The sequence below is a fragment of the Triturus cristatus genome, chromosome 6 (assembly GCF_964204655.1).
Source record: "Triturus cristatus chromosome 6, aTriCri1.1, whole genome shotgun sequence".
Lineage (NCBI taxonomy): Eukaryota > Metazoa > Chordata > Amphibia > Caudata > Salamandridae > Triturus > Triturus cristatus.
Genome location: NC_140589.1, coordinates 530,879,594 through 530,905,209, shown reverse-complemented (window position 1 = coordinate 530,905,209; position 25,616 = coordinate 530,879,594). Strand labels below are relative to the sequence as shown.

The window sequence follows — 25,616 nt, the reverse complement described above, 5'->3', positions numbered from 1 at the left end:
CAAAATCATGATCTTTAGGAAGAGCACTTCACAAACGTCCTCGTCTAAAGCAAGCTGGACTACGGGAATACCCTCTATGCTAGGATCAAGAAAAACTCACCTGAAGGCTGAGACCATTCAGAACTCGGCGGACAAAATCATTCTCAATCACTCACACCACACTCACATCACACCACACCTGAAGTAGTTCCACAGGCTCCCCATACACCAAGGAGCACAATTTAAACTCCTCACCCACACCTTCAAGCACTACATAACACTAACCCAGCATACCTCAACCATCGCCTCTGTTTTCACAAACGTTCCAGACACCTGTGCTCATCTGGACTCCTACTTGCGCAACTTCCATGCATACGTAATAATCGATCTCGCAGTCGAGCCGTCTACTACATCGCTCCTAAAGTGTGGAGGATCTGACACTACACATAAGATCCTCTTCCTCAATTCATTTCTGCAAGAAGCTGAAGACTTGGCTATTTGAGTAGTCCCATTATGCATAGGTTTGGCTAGACTCACACCTGCTCAACGCCAGAATTCCCTACTGGGTGTATAGTGTGCTCTATAAACGTGCATAACCTAATAAGTCTTCATTACAAGTAGTTTGTTAATCCTGATGGGGCAGGTAATGGGAGTTTCTGGCCCCATAAGGTAAACAAGTCCTTTGGGAACAGCGCAGTTTGGGAGTGTATTATCTGGAATCTTTGCTTGCTGAAATCAAGCAAGATGTCCAAGTGAAAATCCAGCAAAAGATGGGGAGTAACGTGGGAACCTGGATTGTTCCGTTGTTAATCTCAAAGTGGGTCAGGACAGGTGTAGTAACTATGCTGTATCAGTAATATGGCACCTAGTATTTCTGTGGCTTCTTTACTGAAAAGCCAAAAGTGAAGGCCAACCGCCGCAGATACCTAGTTTTAGTTTGGGAACACACATACAATAAATCAGTGATTCTGGAGTCAAGTCAAGTTTAATTTGGTTAATTAAAACCATAGATTTACACACCACAACACAATACATTAAAACGGTTCACAGAAAATTAAAACAATAACGTCTTTCAGGGGAGCAATGTCATCCCGTATTATGTTGTTCCCATTGTGGCCCATCCCGTCTTGCAATACCTCTTGTATAATACCAGATGTATAGTGCAAATGTGACAGCACAAGGAGTACTTGTTAGTGCAAGGGCATCATAAAAGGGAACCAAGGGAATGGTAAACTTATTTGTAGACAACAATGGCGCATCTCCTCTTATTCTACACTGTTGACTATTATTTTACATTGCCTCCTTCATAATGCTAGTTATAAAGTGCAGGTGTGACAAAATAAAATTTGCTAAAAATGGAAGGAGAGGCATCATGCCAAAAAACACATTTGCTTGACCGCCCTCATACTGAACTATCTGCAATTAACATTTTATCTGACAACGACCTGTCCACTTTCCAGTTGGTGCAAAATTTGCAGTAAAGTGCAAAAGTTAATAATAGGAAGTGTCAAATCAGGATACTTCCTCAATGGTATTGCCTCAAGTTCTGTTGGAGCTGGTTGTTCTGCTTCATGTCCTTAAAATGCCACTTCCATTTTTATCTCAAGTAAAGTGCTAAAGTAATTGTGCAAAGCTGCTAAAAGATTACAACCGAGAACATTGGAAACATTGAACGGCATTAATGAGAAGCTCAAATCCAAAATACACCCGAGCACACCCAATTATTGTATCTATAATCCACAGGTATACTTTAAAACCTGAATACAAAATCATTTGATCATTTACTCAAATGTCCTTTTAAACAATGGTACAAGATCTTCAATCAGGTCCTTTTGCAGAGTTTTATTATCAAAAACATGCAGAACAACAGCAGCCGACGCACGTTTCGCCCCCCTGGGCTTTTTCAAGGCTAATATTACAGAATGTTCCAAGATGACCAGCAAAATTCAAGTTAAATAACAACTATAATGAATCTATCAAATTTCCAAGGATTTATTGTGGTCCTGTTCCAAGAGACAAGATATACATTCTCTCCAGTTTTCTTTATATTTTAAGAAAAACCAACAGGTACCCGTGAGAAACAGCGTTGCGAGTAACGAGATATGAAAACAGCATCTAGTCGTTTTCATGTCTCGTTACTCTTTTAGAATAAAACATGCTCATCTATCATTCACCTCAGAGTTATATTTTAAGGATGTTTCAAATCACCTGAGAGCTACTTTTAACACGAATTATAAATCACCTAAGAGCTATGGCAGCTCTTGGCCTGCGACATCACAGTTTTTGATCATGTAGTGTTGGGTAGAGATTATTATGTGTATTCTCAGGTTACATGTAGTTCATCCTGTATCTTCAACAGTGTTGAGGTTCGTGATTTGCTTACTCTGAAGTTTATTACTGACAATGTGTTTCATTCAAATGGAAAATAAAAGTTTATCTGCAAAACAGCATTGATGTTTTTTAATCTTGTGAATTGTTTTCTTTATATAACAAAACATTAAAACATATATAGAATGTTGTAAGAATTGTGTTATTAGTTTAGGGGGTGACAGCCTCACTCAAATAATAAACAAAATCATTGTCAGGGTGAACCACAATAGTCACCACAAAAGATGCTGCCCATGACCGGTTGATTGCATACATATTTCTTTCTCTAAACGAACCAAAACTATTAAAATATGTATACATGACTTGAACTTTTAGATGCATAGCATGGCACTGGGCTCGAACAACATTGCTTTTTTAAGTTTGAAATTGCAGCAGTTTGGTCACGTCTGCCGGACATGATGTAACTAAGACATGTCTCATTTGTTTGTCGAAAGAAAAACGGTCTGATATCATCATCTATTTTGGAGCTGGGTTAGGCATTATCCTCATCCAGTGGGGTGAGGCAGCTGCCTCATAGTTTACTTCTGACAGCTCCCTACTGCTGACAGGCAGCATGAGATCACACTCCTAACTCTGTGTCTAGTGGCAATGAAAACAAGTCCCCAAATATTACATTACAGTGTCATCATAACCACAGAGTTCTTCCTGTTTAAAACCTGAACAGAAACTATTCTAGATAGAAACCTGCGCCATCTCCTGGGGCCAGATCACATCATTTTTCACCAGTGCAGGGAAAATGTGACCTGGCACTTACACTGGCAAACCAGTACAAAAACACTCTTGGGAACAATAGGTGCAAATTACATTGCACCTCTCTTTAAATTTGATTGCTCGAATGCTAAGGTTCTTCCAAGTGGGAATCATATGTAATACATATAAATGTACTACACTACTGTGCAGAGCTGGTTCTTAATGAACATTGTTTTGGAGGGGGTATATCGATTGATAACTAAATAAGCCATAATGAGACGCACTTTTAGAGAATGCCTAGGATGCACTAAATAAAAGAGGCACACTGTTCGAACAGGAATATCCCCTGCATTGTGAATGGATGTGTACTCCTGCCACGAGTGCTGCACCGCATATCAATTTAGTATCCTGACTTTTATTTTGACCCTGGTGTCACGCTAATGTAGTGTGTGTGCAGAGGCCTGGGCTTATCCCTGACAATGCAAGGTCTAGGGCCTGCCTGCGACCTGGAGGGGTGAGCCATGAATGCCTGCATAGTGGACAGAGGACTATCATCCTTCTCCTGAGGGAAGCACATTAAATGGTAGTGGTTGTGTAATGTGTCTTGTGATTTATGGTGTGATCAGACTTTTTTATCTGTATCAGTTAGAGTGTGGTCTACTGACCCCTTGTGAAGTTCTGTTGTTTTGTGCAACTGGGAACTTTGCATTGGCATCCTATGTGTATGTCAAGTGCATTTGCTTGGAGACTATGCATGTAGTATATAAGCGGTAGTAGGTATTTAAGTGTGTATGAGTCTGAGTACTGAAGCCAGTAGGATCCATTATGAAAGGCCCTGGTTTGGCGACGCAGAGGATTGAGGACGAGGACAGCTTCTCTTGACAGTGAAAGTGTTGCAAGGTGGAGATCCTGCCACTGAAGTGAGAGGATGGGCACCCAGCTGCTTAGAAATTCAAATAATGCTTTCTTAGCAAGGTGCCACTGATGAGTTTTTCTGAGCACTGCTGTTTGGTAGATTGGAGGGGTGAAGGTTGGGGCTCCAGTTGCTGTTTAAGATGAGGAAGTTTCTAAGTCAGTCCTGCCTTTTTGTGTTTCTCATCACTGCTTTATAAATGCTGATGGCAGCCAGGTACAGAAAACTCACAATTCTTTGTGCTTATGTGGTGGGCGATCCATCTTGGCGACAGCCAGTCTTCGAGGAGCATGACTTTACACAAAGATTGCGTCTGAAGAGCAGCCTGAAAAGAAAAAGAGCTGGGAAAGAGAACGAACACAAACAGGCTCTGAGGTTTGATACAATGGATCCACCTCCCCTCTCGGGAAAATGTGTTGCAAGGAGGTATCCAAGCTACCCCACCTGGTTCCAGTCCAAAGTTCTTTTTGTCCAAGGAACGGAGCACTCTGCAGAGTACTCAAAGAGCTGCTTTGCAACCAGGGCTGCTGTCTGCTTGACATTCAGTCTTCCAGTGTGCCTGGCCCTGCAGAAAGAGAGACTGGCAAGGAGAAGACTAGCATGGCAAATGGAGAACCCAGAGAAAGAGCACGATATTAGAGAGCAAAGCCGGGCGTGGCCCGTGACTGAGTGTGTTCCTCAATCTCTCTGCAATGGCTTCTACCTGAGAACTGCCCCACAGATCGCACCAAATCAGGTGTGGTTGTGTCCACTTTCAGCCACCGCAGGTCATGAACTAGTGCTGCCACTGACGACAACAGAAAACCAAGAAGACTTGTTGCAGTTGTGTAAGCCTGAATTTTCAGAGAGATCGCCCCTGCATGTCACCACTGTGAGTCTAACCAGCTTGGGAGGCCATGGCTGCACATTACCTGTGTCACCCTGATTAGTCTGTAAGGCTGCAACTGCACACCACTTTCATGAACATGATCGGCCTCTGAAGATGTAACTCGATGTGAACAGGATCATTGGGGACGCAGCATCCACTAGAGAAGCCATGCTGCAACACCTGAATTTATTCACCCTGCTACTTCAGTACTAAGGAGAGGCTACCACAAAGATGGAAGGCACAGGCTGAACCAAACCTGGGAAAACAGGTGCCAGCCATCACAAGACTTCACCTGTGACTGGAGCAAAAGGATGGAGCATACTCCAAGGAACTTGAACGTGAGGACTTGAGATTTTCTGAGTAAACCAGTAATAGGAACAAGTGACTGAGTTGCAGTTCTAAGCCCCATGGGGGTGACAGTGATGTAATATGCACCTGTGCCTAAATCATGCTCCTTCAGCAGATACTGGGAACTATAGTTTCTAGGTTTTCCTGGATGGGCAAAGGATCCTGGAGCAGAAAGGTGTAGCTCCTTCTGAAGAACTCAACCCAGGCATGCAACTCTTTATTCGGTTATTATAATTTAATTATGTAGTATGTAGGTCTGTGGTGTGACTAAAGTATCCGTTTTTACTTAAAAACAAGCACTGGACTGGCCATTAAGTTATTGTCTCTGCTGGTTGATTATTGAGTGCTGAGCTTGAGCTCAACACACTAGCTCCCTGCGAAGCCCTGGGCATCTTTCCCCCACTACTCTGAGAGTCTAATGTGGAAAGGATTGTCATTTGCTCAGTTTCCAGAACCATAGTAGGATGGACCCCAGGAAATTACTGACAAACAACCTTAATCACCATGGTTGGGGCCCAGTAGCCCTTGTCTGCCTTGTGGCCCCAGAACCGAGGCTGACACACACCATTTGCCACAAGGGCAACACTGTTTATATTTCATAAGGGCTATTTTGTTGCAGGAGGTAGAAAGGGCAGTGTAAGTAAAACAGATTATCTGTGCTTCCATGCAAGACAATGTTTATTTGTTGGTGGAAAACATTTTGAACAGTCTGTAGATCTGTTTTTCTAAAGAAAACTATGGGTCAGATTTACTTGGAAATCACACCAATGAACCAAAGTTGCTGTGCTGCATTGCATGAAAGAGAGACTGCAGCATATATACGGAGATATGGTGCGACCGCTGTCGTTTCCTGCACTGTCACATTTTAGGCTGCCATGCGTCAAGTATACAACCTTGCACCATAATGCAAGGCTATGTCGTGATGCCTACCATACATGTTGTACTGGAAGGCTACAAAGTACTACGCTTTGACGTAGTTGAAACATTTTCTAACTTTGTTTGTGTGCTGTCCATTACCACACACACAAAGTTAGAAAGGGTTTCTGGAAAGAAAACTTTTCTGAAACATTAGGCCTGCCTCGAGGAGGTTACACTTTTTTATGCAAGGCCTTGTCTAGATTTTTTAGTCTGTGGATGGGTGCATGGGAACACCTTTGTACAACCCATGGAATGCCTGCATGAGGCAAAATAACACAAAGAGCTACATTGCATTACTTTAGGGTTACTTACCGGACTTTGAACTGGTTTACATCACTGTTTGTGACACTGCACCAGAGCAAAGCCTTGATAAATCTGGTCCTGTGTATTGTTCATAGTGCCGTGGACGCTTTGGGATCAGGCTTTTAAAAATATAAAACTATCTCAATAAGGAGGCCTAGGATGTGTTGCTTTATGTGCCTTTGACTGTATATCATGCCACTTAATACATTTTTCCCTGCTCTATTACCTAGCCCAAATGCATAATTTGACAATCCTATGCAGAATAATTCATACGGCTCTCCTGCCAACTCCAGGTATTTATTTCTTGCCTTTCTGCAAGTACTACACTTCGTGCCAGTTACCTACATCCTCCGCATCCTACATGACAAAATCTCACACAATTACCACAGGACGTAAGACTATACTCTCACAGTGAAAGGTTATTATTTTATCTGAACAATATATCAACAAACACCTTCAAGCACATCGAGACGTGCTACATCCGAGATTAATGGACAAGCCCTCTCTACACATGACACACACATGCTTGAAAAAGCACACACACACACAAACGCACGCACGCACACTCTTTCTCTCTCTCTCTCTCTCTCTCTCTCTTTCTCTTTCTCTCTCTCCCTCTCTCTCCAAACTCACCTAAATGCACCCACAAAGCATGAATACAATGTACACAAAACTCTAGGCGAACATCCCACTGTAACGCTCACCACCTCAGTCCCCATTCTGATCTTCCTTAAAGTCAAGGCGCCCTCTTCTGTGTGACACTCGGGTTCGTAACCCTGCAATATTTCATCTGAGGGTCTTGTGAAAGTAAACCAAGCCTGGGCTGTGCATGGGAACACAGGCCCCAGCAGTGAGGCTTTCCTTTTTACCTCCACTCGTTCATTTGCAACTGCTGCTGCCACTACCCAGTGTGACCTCGGGAGGGGAGGGGGTTACAGGTGGAGTTATGACATAGGGTCCACACCACATTGGGACAGTTGTGGGCATGTTTTTAGCAAACTCCACTGTTTAAGAGGAGTGCCAACGCTTGCTTATTAGCACTGCAATTCTAACATCTGTACATGAAAGTCACTCTCCGCCCTTTTACCACTTCATCATCAAAATACTTTATTTTCGATCATAAGGATCTTATACAGTGCAAGGTGCCATACAATGGAAAAATAATACAAACAGTAAAAACAGTATGCAAAATACAGAGTACAGCATGGTTAAAAACAATACAGAGTTAAAATCAATAAAAAATGCCCCATACAAGGATTTAGGAAACTATGTAATACATTTGAAACGTTTGATCCATAATGCATGCCAGAACCTGGACAGACCAAATACCACCACCCTACTGGTGTCAGTAGCTAAGATTCTCATGAACGCCAAATAATGCTCATGTCCTACCAATCTACATAGTGGCACAATCCACTTTGCCCGCAGATTTATATAATAAGGGCAAAAGAATAGCAAGTGAACAATTGACTCTGGGCAAGCATTGCATGCAGGACACTCATCGTCTGTGGAGGCATTACTACACCACTTTTTACAAGACACTTTGGTTGGTAAAGTTTTAAAACGGTATTGGATGAATAATGTTTGCGCCATCGGTGGAACAATTTCATCAATGGTTTTCTCGTAAAAAGGGGCAAATTTCAAAGGAATGGTACTAATCGCTTACCCACCTTTGGGGCATCACATCCATCCTTGTCTAAGTAGTCAATTACCCCATTTATAAAAAGGGAAAATAGCGTGGGCACTAAAACGCACCTTTGTCTCACTCCAGGGTTAAGAAAAAATTGCTCGGTGAGCTGGTTGTTATCCCCCCACCTAACTTGTGCCGTGTTTGAGGAGTGCAGCTGAATTAAAATTTCTAGTAAATTGGTTGGCAACCCTATTACGGCCAACACTTTCCACAGTTTTACTCGCGAGACCAAATCAAATGCAGTACGTAGGTCCACAAAAGCTACATATAGTTTACCCCCTCCAATGCTAAACTCCCTCCAGTAGATACACAGGAAGCAGAAGGCCTGATCCAACGTGCTAATGTTTGCACTAAAGCCTGCTTGGAGGTCACTCAAGATAAGGTGCTCAGAGATCCATCCCTGTACTCGTTGCAGCACTTACTTGCAGAACATTTTCTGCAATGAGTCTATTAAGCTTATAGGCCTATAGCTTTACCACTTCACTTATGAGCCTTTAATTGCTTTCAGAAGTAAAGGCTAAACATCACATTGCATCGCTTACACAGCTGCCAATTTACCCATTGTCTTGTGTGACACCTTGAGGCAGTCCTGAAAACATTAATATCATCAAACTTGAGAGGGTTGCACTCCGATTCTTCTGAATGTTTATCACCTTGTTTAACCACACTATTATTCTTGTGGCGTGCTCACTGGTGACGTGCCAAGCCCAAACAGCACCTGTAGAACTGAACATCATCATATCGAGGCTTCTTTTAACCCCAAGACCAGCGGCGACAGCCTTTACTGCAGTTGCAGATACTTTTAATCCGTCATCATCTTTGATTAATTTATTCACCTTTTATACCATATGTTTCTACTTCTGTAAAATTTAGACATTCATCATTCCATGCGAGGAAATGCAATTTCCAACTTTTCTCATATCCCAGTGGGCCATCCGAACCTCTTCAAAGAATACGTAATAAATCAACGTTCGTTGAAAGCAGTTTATTGTAACCCAATGCATTTCGGGCCCCTCAGGGCCCTTCGTCAGGGGTGACTGTAAATGAATGATAGAACATATATTTAAAATCTCAAAAGCACACAGCTACATATATGCCTTAACAATCCTTATTGTCAATCCAATTAAATTAACACAATTCTTTTTCCCATGTTGCTACAATTGTTTAATAACTTTCAAATGGGGTTAAAAGAAGCCTCGATATGATGATGTTCAGTCCTGAAAACATGTCAGTACCACTGGTATTGTATACCATACCATAATAATTCCTTTTACCCATGGGAAGTTATGCATTGATAACACCCCCTGGAACAAGGGCGCTGTTTGTATCTATGAAGCTTCACAGCTGTAAACCCAGTGGGAGAAAAATATTGCAATGCGTTGATTTTTCCACTGGCTATTCTTATATGTGTTACTTGAATGGAAATGTTTTGAAAAACAAAACTTTTCAATAATTTTTGTATTGAATGAAAATTGCAATAAATAATGAGGAATTTGTTACAAATAAATGTGAAACTGCTGAGATTACTGATACAGTCTCTAAAGCTGGGTCGGCTCTTCCATCGTGCCCCGAGGTCCTATCTAAAAAACTTTGGTTAAGCATAAAAGAGAAAATTGACTCTATTATGGCACCCTGGGTTAGAAGATTGGACTCTATTACTGTGTGGTAAATATTCTTTTTTTTACCTAGACTGAATTTCATACGGAATCTAAAATAAAATAAAATAGCTCAGAATAACAAGAGGCAGAATCCGTGGTATAAGAGATTTTCTGAATGGGCTTTATTCCAAAATGGCCGACTCGAGTGGCGGCCTTCAGGTTCCGTCACCACGAGGGTTCAGGAAGTGAAGTACAACACTTTATTGACAAGAAGTAACTTTTATAGGTCATACATTACAATGAAACGAATGCAAAAGGCGTAACAATTGATAAGAGAAATGACATAGTGATACGTAATCGAAACTAGGCGTAATAAGGAGCAAAAAAGAAACATGATTGGTTCTGATTATCATACATAGGTGGATCTATAAGATAATACTTAACATAGATGCGCGCGCAGCAGCATGACGTGTGATTGACGTGCAACTAGGGGGTGAAGGGGACTTGACTTTTAGCTCTACATGTGGAGACGAGAAGTCTGGGGGGTCAAGTCAACCTAATCCCAAATCATATCTAACATCCTATGTTTAGAGAACTATGTTATCCACAAGGAAAGACTCTCGGACAGGAATCTATTCTATACTGACTGCGTGTGCGTGTACAAGCGTCTAAGTGTCTATATGAGATGCGAGGGGCAGAAAACTTTCCATGGCAACAGGGCTATGAATTACTTGCAGAAGGACGGAAAGGCCGAGTCCTTTGCTTGTGAGCTAAAGGAGATGTTTACCTAAATCACTAGACAGGAATGCATCGGCTGGAGAGCAAAGTAGATAACTCGAAGGTGAAATACAGCTTCTTGGCAGGCAGGCAAAACTGGCCGAGGCAGGCACCGTTAGCTGCACAGGGAGTAGGACAAAGTTCATGGATACAGATGCGAGCTCAAGCTGAAGCTGTCAGAGACAGAGAGCAGGGAAAGGCTTTGAGGACAGAATCGGGCCTACTTGCCTGAACTGTAAAAATGGAGTAACTTAGCCATATAAAGTCGGTGGCCTGTCATACTTAGGAATCGAATATCCAGCCCATTGATGGCGGATCTGACAGAGAACATGTTGACGGTGGACGCACATATGTTTGCGTTTTGGAAACTGGAACTGGAGGGATCATACATGTACTTGTGACATGCACATAGAACCGTTGGGGTCCAAGATAGGGGACATAACTGATCAGGAAAATCCATATTTCCACATTCCCTCCTTGTCCCCTACTTGCCCTTCAAGAGATATCAATCTTCATTATTCCATCGATTTGCTCATGGAGCATCATTTCTTCTTCCTTCTTCTTCCGGCATTTTGAACGAGAACTTTGATATGGAATGCATGATGTGGCACACAGACCACAAATCACTGGTCCACATTGTAGGCATAAACAACAACTGAAGAGCATAAGAAGGCCAATACCTAGGAAGGATAGAACTCTCCATCCCCAGGCTGATATCACACTCCAAAACCACCCGGACCACGTCCAAGTGCCTGGATTCTCGTGTATCTGGCTTACAATCTTATGAAGGCGTGTTATAGCTTTATATACAGATGGCGAATTTTCTGGTATGAATATGCAGCAGCTGGATCCGATGACCCTGCAAGCTCCGCCCCTATCGGCCAGGATGACGTCAAGGACAAGACGATTCTGGAGAACAACAATTCTCATCACTGATTGTTCCTCTGTCAGATTGCCTAGGGCGGCTATAGTCTCGTTTACTACAGCTTCAAGAGTCTTGGTTAGTCTGCGTATCAGCTTACTATTTGATATTGTACCTATATAGGGAAAGATACCTTTATTGAAATCTACATACTTGTCCCATGCCGTCTCAGTATAATCGACAACTGGGAGATCTCTTCGCTCTCTATTGTGTACTAAATGAACATTTCGATGATAATCAGGGGGAGCTAGGAAAACAGGTGGCAAAAGGAATGCTATGTAAGAGGTACCATCCCAATCTAGAGGCAGACGCATATATGCCGTCTGACCACATATAAAGTAAGAATGGCGAGAAGCTCTGAATGAAGATTTACCTTGATCACTATATTCTACTGTAGTAACGCATTGGCTATGGCCCATATGTATGGAACCAACTTTTCTTACACATAATTCACCCTTAACTGGAAATACTGACATAGTGGGCAGAATTAGTTCAACTTCGGATTTGACATTCAGAATCATAAGATTAGGTGTAAAATTACCTAATTTATACACTTCATTTTCTAGATCAGTTCCTGTTCTACTGGGGTGACCCTCCTTATTAGGATGACAGACTTTGAATAAAACTAGATTCAGATTTCCCCATATCCAATGTTGTTGATAAACTGCTGTGTCTGGGTCTATGGAATTTAGTAAACTAAACCATGCTCCACAGGAGCCATTGTGTGTGAACGGATGTGGAAAGAAAGGCAGAACTCCTTTGTTATTCTGATAGGGAGGGAGTCGGCCACACACCCAACAATTGGTGGCATTACTAGTCTGATGGGAATGATGTAACATACTAATGAAGGTGTTATTGCGCAGCGCAAGTCTATAAGATAATTCATGTGGCGGTAGGTCACTAAAAGAATGTTCAGCAGCAACACTATAAACATGTCTAGAAATAGGATGATATATGTGCAAAATCACACTCGTAATAATTATTAAAACACTCAATAAAAACAGAATTAATAATGTCCTCATACAGTAGCTACGCAGTGATTTACAATACGCCTGTCGTTTCAACATTTCTCCGGTATTTTCTCTACTCAGGTCCAAGGGATACATGTCAGAGACAATTCAACCGCTTCACCTTGGAGAGGACTTAAACAATCAAATTGCTCGACTGTTTGGGCCTAAGCTTTAATTTATAGCACTGAGAGTCATTCTGTTCAACAAAGGGAAGTTTTGAATCAGTCTGTGAGGGAGTGCAGGGCACAGTGTCCATATCCGAGGATAGTCCATGAAATTTCTTAATGTGGCTGGAATGTATCCATCCCTTGCGGCCCTCAACTTTCACGGCTGTTCTTGTGGTCAGCAGGACTAGCTTCGGTGCTTTCCACCTGGGCTCCAACTGGGTCTTCCGATCAAAATTTCTCACAAGCACCAGATCTCCCGGAGCAACGTCATGGGGTTTCACCTCAGTGTTGTCAGGAAAAGCTGCAGCTACCTGTGAACGACAAGATTGTAGTGCAGACATCAAGGAAGCCAAGTAATCTGTCAGCATATTACAATTAACATCAGTTATTTTACGTGGTATAGGTGTCCCCCAGATATTTGGTGGCCTTCCGAGGATCACCTCATACGGGGATAGCCCTGTTCGAGAGTGTGCTACCATTCTTATGTAAAATAGTGCAACTGGTAAGGCTACTATCCAGTCAACACCTTTCTCCTTACATATTTTAGACAATCTGATTTTCAAAATTTGATTATGTCGTTCCACGAGACCTGCTGCCTCGGGGTGTCGGACACAGTGGAATTTCCACTGATATCCCAACAAAAGTGAGACATGTTTCATTAATTCGGATGAGAAAGGCTGGCCGTTATCTGAATATACAACACGTGGTAAACCGTACCGTGGGAAGAATTCTCGAACTAACTGTTTGGCAGTAGTCGGGGCCGTGTAATCTGATACTGGGTACGCCTCAGTCCATCGGGAGAGAGCGCAGACAACTACAAGAACATATTTGAATCCTCGACATCGTTCCATCTGGATATAATCCATTTGGAGCACTTCAAAAGGATGATTAGGAGTCTGGAATCCACCCTGTTCTACGGGAACACTTTTTCCTGGGTTGAACTGACAACATATCATACAGGTACGGACTTTTTGTTTAGCTGCTGCTCGTAAATGTTTATTGAACCAAATGTGTTGAATGCTATCTAGCATAGCTTTCTCTCCTAAATGCGCTGGGCTGTGAATTGTAGCTATAATGGCTTGGACCATGGAGTCAGGAAGAAACCATACAGATTTCTCCTTCGTCATCCATCCCTGATCTGTCTGGATCCCTCCTAGTTCAGTCCATTTCTTTAATTCTTCTGCAGTAGCATGTGTCTGTATATCAATTACGTCAAGTGCGGGATCCTTAATTGTCATACATTGTGTTGGTGTCTGAACTATTGGCTTTGTCATGTCTAATGTGCGATTCTGAGCAGTCTGTTTAGCTGTTCTGTCAGCTAAATCATTGCCTTGAGAAATGATATCAGTAACCTTCGTGTGTGCTTTACATTTCATAATCGATATAGCAGTGGGTAGATGTATTGCGTCTAACAAGGCATGAATGAGGGGTCCGTGCTGAATGTGGGCACCATGGGAGGTTAAATAACCTCTCTCTCGCCACAGCACGCCGAAGTCGTGTACAACTCCGAATGCATAACGTGAGTCAGTGTATACATTAACTTTCTTATTTGTGGCTTGAATACAGGCTTGTGTTAGAGCAATAAGTTCTGCTGCTTGGGCTGACAAAGTATCTATACAATTTGTCTCAATAACTTCAGTGTCTGTTGTGACTGCATACGCGGCCACTAAATCTCCTGTACTTGCTCTCATGCACGATCCGTCTACATACAACGTCAGATCTGGATCTAACAATGGAACGTCTGTCAAGTCTTGTCTAGGTTTCGTCTTTATTTCAATGATTTCAACACAATCATGAGCTAGTGGGTCTGTTCCAATTACAGGTAATAGCGTAGCAGGATTCAATGTATTACACCGTCGGATCTCTATGTGTGGCTGAAACAATGTCAGTTCATAACCGGTAAGTCTTGCTATGGTCAAGTGTTGTGTTTGTGTTCGGTTCACAAGAACTTCTACTGCATGTGGTACTTGTACTGTCAATGGATGTCCTAACACTATGGCATCGCTTTGTCTGATTGCTAAAGCTGTTGCTGCCACTGATTTCAGGCATGCAGGCAAAGCCTGAGCTACGGGATCTAATGTACTGGAAAAATAAGCACATGGCTTGCGTGATCCTGCTTGATCCTGAGTGAGTACTGACAAGGCAGTACCTTCACGTTCTGTAACAAAGAGTGTAAAATGTTTGCTATAACATGGTGTTGCTAAAACAGGTGCTTGACATAAAGCTTCCTTTAGGCTTTCAAAAGCTTGTGTATGTTCCTGAGTCCAAGGGAGAACAGTCGATGTGGCTGCCTCCTGTGTGGTTAACTGAATGAGTGGTTTTGCTAGAAATGCGTACTGAGGGATCCACTGCCTACAATATGAAGTGAGGCCTATGAAAGCCCGCACCTCCTTTTGTGTCTGGGGTATTGACATGTTAGCAATTAACTGGATGCGATCTGGTGTAAGCTGCCTTCCCTCCTTGGACAGCGAGTGACCAAGATAAATAACTCGCCGGACACAGAATTGCAGCTTAGAAGGAGACACCTTGTGCCCCTTGTCGGCTAGAAAATGTAAAACTGTCAGAGAAGCCTTTTCACATTCAGGTTCGCTTCTCGCGGTGATCAGCAGATCATCGACATATTGAAGCAGTGCAGTATTGACTGGCATGTGGATACTGTCAAGTTCTCGTTTCAGTGCTTGGCTGTAGATGCTGGGGCTTTCTGTGAATCCTTGGGGAGCGCGTGAGAATTTAAAGCTGCGCCCATTTAAACTGAATCCGAACAAATATTGGCTTTCCGGATCTATTGGGACGCTGAAAAAGGCATTCTTGAGATCAATTACAGTAAAGAATGTTGCTTCGGAATCAATTGCTGTCAATAATGATGATATATCGGGGACCACAGGAAATTGTGGTACAATGCACTTGTTTAGTTCACGCAAATCAATAACCAATCGGTATACTGGCGGAGCAGTAGGATCAGTTCGTTTAAGAATCGGAATTATCGGCGAATTACATACATTGGAGTCTGTTTCTACAACTACTCCTTGGGCAATTAGCTCATCAATGATTTTCAGCAAAGCCACTACAGCATCTTGCGGTAACTTGTATTGTCGCATTCGTGGTAATACCACTCCTGCCTTGAGTGTGACTCGGTATGGTGTAATGTTCATACAACCAACATCAGTAGGGCCTTGTGCCCATAGATGTGCTGGTAAAGTCTGTAGTCGGAGATCCATGTCTCTAGACACATAGTGACCTTTAAAATCACGTAAAAACAACCTTACTCCTTCCGGAGAACAACATATTATGGCTCCTAGGGCTTTCAGAGTTTTAATTCCTAACAGATTTTCTGGGCATGATTTAGTAAGCAATAAATCTGTAGTTCGTGTCAAAGGTCCTATCGTAAATGGAAGAGGCTGTGATACTTCATTAACAATAGGTTTTCCTGAAAAACCAAGGGAAACATTTTGAGAGCCTGAGAGGGGTGCCCCTGGAACTTCACTACGTTTTATAGTTGTTCGACTTGCCCCTGTATCGAGTAAGAATTTTCTATCTTGACCTAATAATTTACTATGTACATAAGGTCCTTCTTGATCTACAGGAATCTCGATAAGCGGTAAGTCAACTTCCCTCTCTAGGCTTGTTCATGCGTAACGCTGATACTCAGGATATTCATACTGTGCAGTCTGATACATTTGTCGTGTTGTGGTTTGTGCGGCAGTAGCAGGCAACGGTGGTGCAGCTGGCACAAACTGTATTGGCTGTTGTGCGGCTGGCATGGCCTGGGGATGCGGCATAGCTCCTTGTTCATTCTGATCTTGTCTGAGTGGCCGTGATCTTTCTTGTGTTTTACCTATGGCGATATTATGTTTTAAAACTGGACAATCGTGTACGTAATGACCTGGCTTTTTGCAATAATTGCATGTTCCTTTTACCGGTCCTGTTGAATCGGACTGTGTCATACCCTTTTTATGTCCTTCAGCCGGTACTGTCTGAGACACTAGCATTTTCATTTTTGTATCTTTCATACGTCTTTGTTCGTGTTCTTGTTCATCTCTAATTCTATTGTGATGATACTGTAACATTTGTAGCATTTGTGACGGAGTGTTACTTTGCCAGGTACTCTCGAATTTCAATATTCTATTCTTTACTGGAGGTAATGCATTTTCTACTAATTTTGTCACAAATAAGTGTGGATACGACTCACTACTTGTTTTTATACCACTATTTATTCCAAAACATTTTTCAAATCGGGCATAATAATCACTTGTGTCTTCATCATGCTTTTGTTTACAGGCCGTGATTGCACCCCAATCTTCCTTTTTCGTAGTTAATAAACGTGGCAGTACTTGTACTAGTAAACCTGGTAATGCTTTGACTTTATCCCCGAGCCCTGAACCTGCAGTTCGGTCCTTTTCTTCCGTTTCTAATGCTGTCCAATCTATTTTTTGGTCGCCCACTTCCCACTCTTTTTCTTTCAGTTTTTCATAAATGCCAGCAGGTAATAGCACCTTTAATATCGTCATAATATCAGGATAGGTATACTCTCCCATCAGTAACATGTCCTTAATTTCTCGGTGGAAACCCGCTGGGTCTTTGTCATGACTTGGTACTACTTTCTTCATTTCTAACAATTCAATTTTTGATATGGGTGTGTATACAAATACACGGTGAAACTGATTGTCTTCGCCTTTTATTGGGTGCACTTCTCGTAAGGGATTTTGTCTATCCATATAATACGGTGTTCTTTCTCTGCGGTGCAGCGAGAAAGAGTCCGGACTTACAAAAAGGACATACTGTTTACGTGACACTAATATTTCTTTAATTAACTTGTTACTGGAACCTCTCCACCTGTTCGTGAGTAGTTCCGTTAATATATCAGGTAAAGGACCAGGGTCAGCATGTTGGCTCTTATATAGTATAAGGAGTTGCTGAATCATATAGATTCCAGCTAAACGTTGTTCATCTGCACTAAGGTTAAAAAACGTATGTGCTATGGTCTCATCACCGTATTTTTCAGGACTGTCAATCCAGTGAACGGCTGATCTGGCCAATTCTTGCTCATCCATGGAATCGAGGAGGTGGTGACCCCTTCGTTCTAGTAGTAGTTTATCTGCGGCTTGAAACAAATGTTCAGGAGACTTTAAATTTATTACAGGCGTCGGATACGTTCTGCTATTATTTGGACATTCAGAGTGTATGGGATCAGAAAAGCATCTAGTATTATCACAGGATCTTCCTCTGCCTACGTATGCTATGGTTTCTGACTGTCTTGCGGAATTCCCTGATTCGGATACTTCATCTTGCTCGAACTCGTCTGTTTCCAATCTTTCTTCGTGAATACGTTCTATTTCTCTACGGATTTTTCGGCACATGGCTATTATACAGTTTTTCTTATCGTGTCTCCCTTCTGATATATTCTGGCTCCATCTTGTAAGAATAAGCATTGCATTCGGGTCTACCCCCGGACGGTCTTGATTTCTGATCACACAGTTTATGAGGAAACGTAACAGTTCCCCCTGTATCTCTACTTTCTGGAATTCCATAGCTCTGTTAATACATTCTGGGTCTCGCCCTGTTTGGACAAAATGATATATTTTATCTAGATGCGTAGTCATTCCTGGTAACCTCGCTAAATACTCTGCGGCTCGTCTGATACGTAATGATGCCAGGACCATTTCGTCCTCTTTACCGACCACCGGGTCATATCTACAATCTATAAGCAGTTCCTTAAGCGTACGTTCACTTACGAATTTGGGTGTACGTGAATGCGCTGATTCTTGAAAAACAAGTTTATTTATTCTAGGTGGCGTAAAAGTATTGCTTGCACCTCCCGTAGCCTCTTCAGGGGCGTCGGGTGTGAATGGATTCGTCGAACGTGACACAGCAACTATAGGTGTCGATACCACTGTAGAATCGATTGCGGGGACAGATGCGGAAACAGATGTGCTTGCCGGAGCTTGTGTCGGGACTTGCTGTTGCCCGGGGACAGATACCTGATCCTGACGTTGAACCCCTCCGCCAGACGGTCTATGTGGTGTGGGGTTAGCATACTCGGGAGCTGCGTCATCTAGATATGAGGAAAGAAAAACATCTTCTGCGGTTCTGGGATGCCCTTTTTGATGTACCTTAATTGGAAATAATGGGGGTGGCAAATCTTTTGGCATCTCTGGAACAGCCTTAGGTAGTCCTTTGGCTAGGAGGGGATACATACCACTCATAAGAGCATTTCTTTGTCTATCTACTTGTTCTGATTTCACTCGGATACCTTCCTCAATTAATAGATTTTCTTGAACTTCCTTTGAACTCTCTTTACTCCTCTCTTTTTGTCTACGTGCTTTTTCTGTACGTCTATGAGATTCTTTACGCCATAACTCAACAGCGTCTTTCTGTGACTGTCTGACTTTTCTTTTCCATAACTCTTCCTCCACTTTCATGATGCACTCTGCATCCCAGGTTCCCGCTGCGGGCCACCTTTGACTTTCCGGCAATCCCTTGGTATAATCTACCCATAGATCAAGAAACAATATGGCATCTAAGCCATGTTTGTGATACATAAAATGCCCTGGAGTGTCCCTAGGAGGAATAGGAACTGCTTCTTCAAGCACCCCTTTTCTGGTAGTGATCTGTCTTAACTTCGAGAAGAGCGGCATCTTGACAACTGATCTGATACTTACTCTTGAATTCACTTAATACGAAAAACACAATAATGAACGGTGAACAATGAACAATCATTCATACCACAATATGCAAGACATTTGAACACTTTAAACATTAAACATTAAACACTTTTTTTTTTTTTTAAACATGACCGACAATGATGACAGTCTGCATAACTAATCACCAAGCTGAATTCTTGACAATAACTGAATACTTCGGAATACTTGATATACTGCTAAACAGTACATATACACTGCTAAACAGTGCAGACCGGATTTGTGTACCCAAATCCGTCTTGACCGGCACAACCTATGTGCGCGTCAACATGCCTCCCCGGCGACGGTACTCACCGAGTAGCTCCTTGAAACGGAAGGCCTCAGAGAATGGACGGGACTCGATGACTGCGGACAGCGGACCCTCTGGACATCGGGATTTCGAAAACCTGGTGGGCCTCTGTATACCTCGGATCTTGCTCTCTCAGCTAGGCTCTGGTCGGGATACTTCGCACTTCTCACCGCCTCGTCTGGGTTGATCGCAGCCTCAGTCGCCCCCGCTTGACCGGAGGGAGCTTACAGGAAATCCTGCTGGTACGCGTTTATGGTCCGTCCAGCTGTGGCAGGAGACCGGGCCTGCAACGCACCGCCGGCGCGTGAGATGAGAAAGTGTCCCTGTTCGGGCGCCATTATGTGGTAAATATTCTTTTTTTTACCTAGACTGAATTTCATACGGAATCTAAAATAAAATAAAATAGCTCAGAATAACAAGAGGCAGAATCCGTGGTATAAGAGATTTTCTGAATGGGCTTTATTCCAAAATGGCCGACTCGAGTGGCGGCCTTCAGGTTCCGTCACCACGAGGGTTCAGGAAGTGAAGTACAACACTTTATTGACAAGAAGTAACTTTTATAGGTCATACATTACAATGAAACGAATGCAAAAGGCGTAACAATTGATAAGAGAAATGACATAGTGATACGTAATCGAAACTAGGCGTAATAAGGAGCAAAAAAGAAACATGATTGGTTCTGATTATCATACATAGGTGGATCTATAAGATAATACTTAACATAGATGCGCGCGCAGCAGCATGACGTGTGATTGACGTGCAACTAGGGGGTGAAGGGGACTTGACTTTTAGCTCTACATGTGGAGACGAGAAGTCTGGGGGGTCAAGTCAACCTAATCCCAAATCATATCTAACATCCTATGTTTAGAGAACTATGTTATCCACAAGGAAAGACTCTCGGACAGGAATCTATTCTATACTGACTGCGTGTGCGTGTACAAGCGTCTAAGTGTCTATATGAGATGCGAGGGGCAGAAAACTTTCCATGGCAACAGGGCTATGAATTACTTGCAGAAGGACGGAAAGGCCGAGTCCTTTGCTTGTGAGCTAAAGGAGATGTTTACCTAAATCACTAGACAGGAATGCATCGGCTGGAGAGCAAAGTAGATAACTCGAAGGTGAAATACAGCTTCTTGGCAGGCAGGCAAAACTGGCCGAGGCAGGCACCGTTAGCTGCACAGGGAGTAGGACAAAGTTCATGGATACAGATGCGAGCTCAAGCTGAAGCTGTCAGAGACAGAGAGCAGGGAAAGGCTTTGAGGACAGAATCGGGCCTACTTGCCTGAACTGTAAAAATGGAGTAACTTAGCCATATAAAGTCGGTGGCCTGTCATACTTAGGAATCGAATATCCAGCCCATTGATGGCGGATCTGACAGAGAACATGTTGACGGTGGACGCACATATGTTTGCGTTTTGGAAACTGGAACTGGAGGGATCATACATGTACTTGTGACATGCACATAGAACCGTTGGGGTCCAAGATAGGGGACATAACTGATCAGGAAAATCCATATTTCCACAACTGACACTGTCACTATGTTAGAACAAAAGATAAACCGTACTTTTCCACCTGCTCAACCCTCTATAGATCCTATGGCTACTTTCAGTGTCCCTGCACAGCCGGAGTTGTTAGGGGCTATATTGACCACGGACCCTTCTTTTACAGACAATGCCACATTGCTACCATCTATACCGGGCTGTTCCAGTGACGTTCAAAAAAACAATCGTCCTGTTCGAGATCATTGTTCCGTAAATACATTTGCCCCCAATCTAGAACACATGAACACTGCTCCAAAACATGATACTGGGATCATTTGTGAATTAACCCCAGGAAAAAGGTTCACACTGGTAGAGGAAGCTTCGTCCCTGGTTCTTGTTCTCGCTAACGTCCCTCTCTTGAGATCAGATCAAACAGAGTCATCAACTACCCTGATGGACAAAGCCCCATATTGGTTAACCAATAATATGAATATCAATGTACAGGGTGGTTTCCAACTAGCTAAAGAGATCATTATGGCTAGACGAGTTCCATGGGTGGGCGGTGGCGAGAAGAAGTTCAAAGGGGATTGTATTGTGGTAAACTTTTCTAGTGTGAACGTGCTCCCTAATGTACTTGCTAATTTGTTGCCCCCCCCAGAAGAGGGTTCCTGGTATAATTCCCTTAACAATGTTTTTTTTTCAATCCAGTTTTATGAGGAAAAATGTAAGCTTTAAGCTTCCTTGTACACAAAACGTTCCACTACATAGGAGGGCATCACCTAGTTATGTGCGCGGATTTAATTTAGCCAACAGATTCACAGCCCTTACTGATCTGGAGGAGTGCGATTGACTCAGGGAGGTTGGTAGGGCTCCTGTATTGAACCCTCCCGTAAGTGATCCACCGAATAAGGTTTCGTTAAAAAATCCACCTAGAAATAGTTCTTCACCCACCCTTCTATTGGATAACAGGAACCCAGTTTCATTAACACACCCAGGTCACAAATTAGGTCATGAGACTATTAGCCCCCCTATGGTCGCAAGAGAAGATTCCTTACCTACTAATGTTAGTGGAGAAGGTAAACTGACTCTATTATCTTGGAACATCGCGGGCATTGGGCAAAAATCTGTGTCCGAGGATTGGGGTAATTTTATAGACAAATATGATATCTGCCTGTTTCAAGAGACCTGGGCTGTGGACCCAGTCCTTCGGGTGGGGTATCTCAATTTCTATATTCCAGCCATCAAAAAAAGTCAAGGGCGACCTGCTGGTGGCCTGGTGGTATGGGTTCGTCAAAACCTACGTTGTGGTATTGCTCCTATATATTCCTCGAATAGTGATATCTTAGCCATTAAACTCGTCTGGCCTCACGGCCTAACATTGGCCTTATTTAATGTTTATGCTAGAGGCTGTAGGGGTGGTTCTAGGTCAGAGGTAGTAGGCGCCTTGGATATCCAGTTGGATGTTCTCTCTGACTCTATTTCATCAATTGTGGGGGGAGACTTTAATACCACTTTTGAACCACTGGGGGACGAGGAGCAAGAGTTAGCAGCGGAGCAGGATCTGATATGGGGCATTCAAAAGCTTGAGATCCCAGTCGTCAAAAGATGGACTGACGCTGCCATTCAATTGAAAGTGTTGTGTTTAGAAAGAGGTCTTAGAGCTGCTAACGGACGTACTAGATCAGACCCATTGAGAACTAACACCTTTGATAACGGACGCAATTGTAGCCGGATCGACTATCTATTGGTAGACGTAAGGCTTTGGCGGTGTATTGAGGATATGGAGATTGTATTGCGTATGGAAAGTGACCATAACCCCCTCTGTTCAGATTTTCTAATATTAGCCACGGAGAGGGCCGGGAACTCGATGGAGGGTTTTATATCATGTGATCTGGTACTATCCAATAATAAGCGCCAAGTAAAATGGAATAAGTTCTGTGAACACCCTGTAAAGTTGGCCGCTCTCAAAATAGAGGTAGCGAAACAAACGGCCTTTATTGGGTCTAAAGCCAATAGCCCAGATTTTCCATCAATTATGTACGAATCTCACTTAGCCCTATTTGCCAACCTAAAAACATATTTTTTGCATGATGTCAGGCCCAGCAAGCGGACTTGTAAATCTAACAAGGTTGGCTGGTTCAATGCCAATTGCAAAGTGGCTCGTAAAGAACTGTGTGATGCACTCAAATCCAAAGATCACCTTGGGGTAAGGGAGGCCAGGGATTCTTATAGGAGGGAGCAAAGGGCTGCAAAAAGAGAATGGGACAATGACAAGTGGCAGGATTTAAGAAGAGCCTGTATAGCCAAAGATTCTAAACAATTCTGGAACATTGTTAATTAGGACCGGGGAGGGAGCCCAGATACGCCCCAAAACAATGTAGCACAGACACAATGGCTTGCTTTCTTTAAACTCCAGTACGCGAGTGGCCCTACGGGAGAAGTTCCATTCCTGTCACCTCTTAAATTTTACCGAGGTACGGTGTTCTCCCCCAAGGATGTAGATTCAGCACTAGATTGTGTGTTGGGAGGAAAGGCCCCTGGAATGGATGGAATACCAGCTGATGTCTTCTTAAGTGACAGACCAACCTGGTCTCAGTATATTGCCTTTTTGGCCAATGCAGTGGCTAACGGGTCCCCAGTGCCACCATCCTGGAAGGGAGCGGAGATCATCCCTGTATTCAAGAAGGGAGATAAATCTCTCCCAAGTAACTACAGGCCCATTAGCCTCATAGATTCCATACAGAAGGTAGTGGGCCGTTTGGTGCTAAATAAAGTTCAAATGTGGGCGGTAACAAGCAAAAATTCTATGTCCATTTCAAGCTGGGTTCCGTTCCTGCACTAGCACCATAGACCAGGTTTTCCGGTTTATTACAATTTACTGGCGAACCGTGGTCTTGGGGAAAGGTTCATTATATGCTGTCTTCGTTGACCTTAAGTCGGCGTTTGACTTGGTCCCACGCGGAAGCTATGGGGAGTGTTAGAGGACATGGGTATTGAGCGGGAATTGCTAACCCTATTCATCCGCTTACATGAGGACAACTTTGCCAGGATTAGATGGGGGTCACAGGGCGAGGTTACTGACACTTTCCCAGTCGAGCGTGGCGTTCGGCAGGGATGTGTATTAGCCCCCACCCTGTTTTCGTTGTACATCAATGGGGTGGTGGAGTACCTCTCCCGTACGCCATCTGATGACCCCACTCTGGCGGGCATTCGTGTCCCAGTCCTCATGCTTGCGGATGACACTTTGATTATTTCTAGAACCCCGAGTGGGTTACAAAAGGCTGTCAACGCATTCAGCAATTTCTGTACCCAGAGAGGACTAGTGATTAATACCTCAAAAACTAAGTTTCTGTCACTTAACCAGCACAAGTTCTTTAGGGGAAGGATATTATTAAACAATGAGCCTTTGGAACAGGTTGATGCTTTCACGTACCTAGGCATCTCTCTCCAAAAGGACATGGGCTGGAAACATCATTTGAATCTTACAGTCCTAAAACATCACCAGCACATAGGTGCTCTGTTGATGAAACATAAAATGTCATTTACCAAACCTGTAACCCCGGCCCTGGAAATTTATAACATCAAAGTGGTGAGCTCAGCCCTGTATGGAGCTGAGCTATGGGGATTTAGTGATCTAAGACGTTTAGCTCTGGCAGAAAATAAGTTTCTTCGCTGCCTGGTTGGGGTCCCACAAAGTACACCGATGACCCCACTCCGTTTAGATCTAGGCAGGAAGAGAATTGAGGATATGGCAAAGCTACGTGCACTCTTATATTGGAGGCGACTATGGTCCACTCCGGAGCTCTCACACTTTGCATTGGGTCTAAAAGATGTGATTGCTCTGGGTCGCTTTCACAAAATAGTATGGCTTAAAGAGATCAGAACCTTACTTGCCAAACTGGACTTGTTGTGTCTCTGGGATTTCCCAGAGTCCACCGCCTTTCCAACCAAGTCTGAACTAAAGCATAAATATTGGGACATGTTATTTTCGCCATCATTTAATGGGATTTTAGCAACTAGCTTGTCAGGCCGGTTCTTGGATTTCAAAACCAGGCCTGTTTGTGAGTTGTTTTGGGACCTAATAGAGAAGCCACTTGATCGGAAACTATACTTCCAATTTAGGATAGGCTCCCTTCCCACTAAGTCTTTTACATATAAATGGGACTCATCCACGAGTAGCAAGTGCCACTATTGTAGGTCTGAGGACGAAACCATTTCCCATATATTTTTTGTTTGTACGCTTTATGTGGCTCCACGCCGAAAATGGCTGAGATCAGTTTGTATTTCTCTGGGCACACAGAGCTATATGCCTGCACTAAGAATTTTAGGCTCCGATTGTGATCCTATTATAGCTATTGCTGTTGCCAAGTTTCTGGGAGGGGCATGGGCCATTCGCACTTGCACTTTAAAATCCTCTGCTGTTGGTCAAATTTAAATATTGATGTCTTATCTAAGCTGTTATGCGAGATGTATAACTTTTATCAAGGTTTTATTATTGTTTTGGAGCTTTATTGGAATTTAATACTATTTTTATATTGTTTTAGTGTAAATGTTTTTTTGATATTGTTTTGTGATGT

The 25,616-nt window shown here is 43.0% G+C and overlaps 1 protein-coding gene across 4 annotated transcripts in view; it reads left to right on the top strand.

Annotated features, from left to right (window-relative positions):
• Positions 1 to 25,616, top strand: part of FILIP1 (filamin A interacting protein 1) — a 776,040-nt gene that overhangs the window by 210,879 nt on the left and 539,545 nt on the right. Inside the window, exon 1 of one of the 4 annotated variants that reach the window (XM_085610968.1) lies at positions 12,645 to 13,531. The exons of the other annotated variants lie outside the window; for them this stretch is intronic. The gene's annotated coding sequence lies outside the window, so the exon portion shown is untranslated. Of the gene's footprint in view, positions 1 to 12,644; positions 13,532 to 25,616 lie in introns of those variants that run through there. 4 annotated transcript variants of the gene reach the window in all.